The 5,000-nt window shown below is 40.6% G+C and overlaps 1 non-coding gene across 1 annotated transcript; it reads left to right on the forward strand.

Moving 5' to 3' along the window:
* Nucleotides 1-2,459: 2,459 nt before the first annotated feature.
* On the forward strand, nucleotides 2,460-2,578 carry LOC123688370. The gene has a single exon (XR_006749896.1). It is a non-coding gene; the product is annotated as a 5S ribosomal RNA (ribosomal RNA).
* Nucleotides 2,579-5,000: the final 2,422 nt, after the last annotated feature.

Here is a 5,000-nt window from a genome sequence, read left to right on the forward strand (position 1 = left end):
GTTCACCCAAACCTTATCCCCTATATATGTCAGGAGAACCCAAGGTTCCCCTCCAGACACGATTTAGCAAACTTTTCCCGATCGATCCGACCCACCGAGGCCGTCTCGACCGTCCGCTGCGCCTACTAGGGCCGATTTCTTCGGACTCCGATCAGAAAATATACCGATGCATGTCGTTAACACCTAGTCCGCCTCGTCCGATCTATCTAAACAGTCTCGACGCACCCAACACTCTTTCAAAGTCGGATTACTCGGACTCAATCTGAAAATGGACCGATGCATGACGTCAACACTTAGCCCGCCTCGTCTGATCTATCTAAGCCATCTCGACCCACCCAACACGCCTTCCAAGTCGGATCACTCGGACTTCGATCTGAAAATCTCCGGACTCATTTTTATGAATATCCCCAGTCAGTAAGAACGTTATTTCGCCAATATATACCAACAATAAACCATATTCCAATAGCTGAACCAAAAATATAATTCCCGATCCAAACGTTCTGCATCGCCCAACGCGACCACCTTCCCTATATATGTCAGGAGAGCACAGGGTTCCCCTCCAGACAACACTTACGCTCTATCCCCGACTCTCGGTCGATCGATAGGCCAGGTCAGCGGTGTCTGTTTCGGCCGAAGCTCGGACTTTGGTCAAAATGTTCCGATACAAAATTTGAACCAAGATAGATACAGATATGATTCCTTCTTAAATATACGTTGATTATCGAACAGAATATGGTAAATATTTTGCGATGACCGAGGATTTCATGAATTTTTTTTTTTTTTCGAAAAAATTTTCTATTATCGGAATTTCCTCAAATTTCATTTGGTTGCCTCCTAATGCTTATTAAAAATGATAATCAACAATCAGAATCATTATTTATCATTTATTTCAATTTTTATAATGAAAAACGTTCACGTCCTTTCGCGCCTCTCGATCGTCGTTTACGTGATGCATCGGTCAGCCCTAGTTTACGTGGTGCATCGGTAAGATCGAGTTCACGTTCTGCATCGGTCTGCCCGAGTTTACGTGGTGCATCGGTAAGATCGAGATTACGTGGTGCATCGGTAAGATCGAGTTCACGTTCTGCATCGGTCTGCCTGAGTTTACGTGGTGCATCGGTATGATCGAGTTTACGTTCTGCATCGGTGTGATCTAGTTTACGTTGTGCATCGGTAAGATCGAGATTACGTGAAGCATCGGTATGATCGAGTTTACGTTCTGCATCGGTCTGGACTCTGAGATATATTTTCGACGTGAAAATGTTCCGATACAACTTTTGAACCAGGATAGTTAGAGAGATGATTTTTTCTGGGATGTACGTTGATTGGGGAATGGATTGTGGAAAATAACTTGCCATGACCGAGGTGTTCTCGAATTTTTTTTTTTTTTTGAAAAATATTTTCTGATTTTGGATTTCACTCAAATTTGATTTCGTTGCCTTCTAATGTGTTCTAAAAGAGTAAATCAGTAATCAGAATCGAAAAATATTTTTCGGATTTTTTTTTTTTTGAAAAAAAATTTTCTGATTTTGGAATTTCCTCAAATTTGATTTGGTTGCCTTCTAATGTGTTTTTAAAGCGTAAATCAGTAATCAGAATCAATATTCATTGTCGACTTTAATTTTTATAAGGAAAAATGTTCACGTCCTTAAACGCCTCCCCATCATTAGCCCGAGTCCAAGTCGATGTCAGTCCCGAGCGGACGGTGTCAGATACTACCTATCGCCCCGGTCTGGACTTGGCGAGGTATTTCGACGTGAAATGTTCCGATACAACTTTTGAACCAGGATAGTTAGAGAGATGATTTCTTCTATGTTGTACGTTGATTGTGGAATGGATTGTGGGAAATAACTTGCCATGACCCAGGTGTTCTTGAATTTTTTTTTTTTTCGAAAAAAATTTTCTGATCTTGAAATTTCCTCAAATCTGATTGCGTTGCCTTCTAATGTGTTCTAAAAGAGTAAATCAGTAATCAGAATCAATATTCATTGTCGACTTTAATTTTTATAAGGAAAAATGTTCACGTCCTTAAACGCCTCTCCATCGTTACCCCGACTCCAAGACGATGTTAGACCGGAGCGGACGGTGTCAAATGCGACCGATCTCCCCGGTCTGGACTTAGCGAGATATTCCGACGTGAAATGTTCCGATACAAAAATTTAACTGTGATAGTTAGAGAGATGGTTCCTTTTGTGATGTACGTTGATTGTGTAATAGAATATGGAAATAAACTTGAGATGACCGAGGTCTTCTGGGATTTTTTTTTTTTTTCGAAAAATATTTTTCGATTTCGGAAATCCCTCAAATTTCATTGAGATATGTCCTAATGTGTTCTTAAAACTTAAATCAACAATCAGAATTAATATCCAAAAGTTATTTCATTTTTTATAAGGAAAAACGTTCACGTCCTTTCCGCTCCCAAAAAGTGAGATATCATAGAAAATATCGCTATATTTGTTGTTTACGGCCATACCACGCTGAAATTGCCAGTTCTCGTCAGAACACTGAAGCCAAGCAGCGTCGGGCGCGGTTAGTACTTGGATGGGTGACCGCTTGGGAACACCGCGTGCTGTAAGCTTTTTTTTTACGTTCTGCATCGGTCTGCCGAGATAACGTGGTGCATCGGTATGATCGAGTTTACGTTCTGCATCGGTAAGATCGAGATTACGTGATGCATCGGTAAGATTGAGATTACGTGGTGCATCGGTAAGATCGAGTTTACGTGGTGCATCGGTAAGATCCAATTCACGTTCTGCATCGGTAAGATCCAGTTCACGTGGTGCATCGGTAAGATCGAGATTACGTGGTGCATCGGTAAGATCGAGTTTACGTGGTGCATCGGTAAGATCCAATTCACGTTCTGCATCGGTAAGATCCAGTTCACGTGGTGCATCGGTAAGATTGAGATTACGTGGTGCATCGGTAAGATCGAGTTTACGTGGTGCATCGGTAAGATCCAATTCACGTTCTGCATCGGTAAGATCCAGTTCACGTGGTGCATCGGTAAGATTGAGATTACGTGGTGCATCGGTAAGATCGAGTTTACGTGGTGCATCGGTAAGATCCAATTCACGTTCTGCATCGGTAAGATCCAGTTCACGTGGTGCATCGGTCTGCCCGAGATTACGTGGTGCATCGGTATGATCGAGTTTACGTGGTGCATCGGTAAGATCCAATTCACGTTCTGCATCGGTAAGATCCAATTCACGTTCTGCATCGGTAAGATCCAGTTCACGTGGTGCATCGGTAAGATGGAGATTACGTGGTGCATCGGTAAGATCGAGATTACGTGGTGCATCGGTAAGATCTACTTTACGTTCTGCATCGGTCTGCCCTTGTTTACGTGGTGCATCGGTAAGATCGAGATTACGTGAAGCATCGGTATGATCGAGTTTACGTTCTGCATCGGTCTGCCCGATATTACGTGGTGCATCGGTCTGCCCTAGTTTACGTGGTGCATCGGTTTGGACTTAGAGATATATTTTCGACGTGAAAATGTTCCGATACAACTTTTGAACCAGGATAGTTAGAGAGATGATTTTTTCTGGGATGTACGTGGATCGGGGAATGGATTGTGGGAAATAACTTGCCATGACCGAGGTGTCCTCGAAATTTTTTTTTTTTCGAAAAAAATTTTCTGATTGTGGAATTTTCTCAAATTTGATTTGGTTGCCTCCTAATGTGTTCTAAAAGAGTAAATCAGTAATCGGAATCGAAAAATATTTTTCGGATTTTTTTTTTTTTCGAAAAAAATTTTCTGATCGTGGAATTTCCTCAAATTCGATTTGGTTGCCTTCTAATGTGTTTTTAAAGCGTAAATCAGTAATCAGAATCAATATTCATTGTCGACTTTAATTTTTATAAGGAAAAATGTTCACGTCCTTAAACGCCTCCCCATCATCAGCCCGAGTCCAAGTCGATGTCAGTCCCGAGCGGACGGTGTCAGATACTACCTATCGCCGAGGTCTGGACTTGGCGAGATATTACGACGTGAAATGTTCCGATACAACTTTTGAACCAGGATAGTTAGAGAGATGATTTCTTCTATGTTGTACGTTGATTGTGGAATGAAATACGTAAAATAACTCGCCATGACCGAGGTGATTACGATTTTTTTTTTTTTTCGAAAAAAATTTTCTGATCGTGGAATTTTCTCAAATTTGATTTGGTTGCCTCCTTATATGTTCTAGTAGCGATAATCAACAATCAGAATCAAAATCCATGGTCGGGTTTGATTTTTATAAGGAAAAATGTTCACGTCCTTTTTTACAACCCCGACTCATTGACGATGTTAGAACCGAGCCGGCGGTGTCAGATACGACCGATCGCCCCGGTCCCGATCGTCATTTACGTTGTGCATCGGTCTGCCCGAGATTACGTGGTGCATCGGTCTGGACTTAGAGATATATTTTCGACGTGAAAATGTTCCGATACAACTTTTGAACCAGGATAGTTAGAGAGATGATTTTTTCTGGGATGTATGTTGATTGGGGAATGGATTGTGGGAAATAACTTGCCATGACCGAGGTGTTCTCGAATTTTTTTTTTTTTTTCGAAAAAAATTTTCTGATTGTGGAATTTTCTCAAATTTGATTTGGTTGCCTCCTAATGTGTTCTAATAGCGATAATCAACAATCAGAATCAAAATCCATGGTCGGGTTTGATTTTTATAAGGAATAATGTTCACGTCCTTTTTCGCCTATGTTCTTTTTCGACGTGAAAAGTTCCGATACAACTTTTGAACCAGGATAGTTAGAGAGATGATTTTTTCTGGGATGTATGTTGATTGACGTACGAAACTTGGAAAAAAAATAGAAAAGACCGAGGTACTCTAGAAAAAAAATTTATTGAAAATATTTTTTTGATTTCGGAATTAATTCGAAATTCATTCAGATGTCTTCTATCAATATCGCGAAAGAAAAATCAATAATCAGAATCGATATTCATCTAAGATTATTTCCTTTTGGATTGTGTTAACATTCGGTACGATCTTGTCTACG

Source organism: Harmonia axyridis, chromosome X (genome assembly GCF_914767665.1).
Source record: "Harmonia axyridis chromosome X, icHarAxyr1.1, whole genome shotgun sequence".
Classification (NCBI taxonomy): Eukaryota; Metazoa; Arthropoda; class Insecta; order Coleoptera; family Coccinellidae; genus Harmonia; species Harmonia axyridis.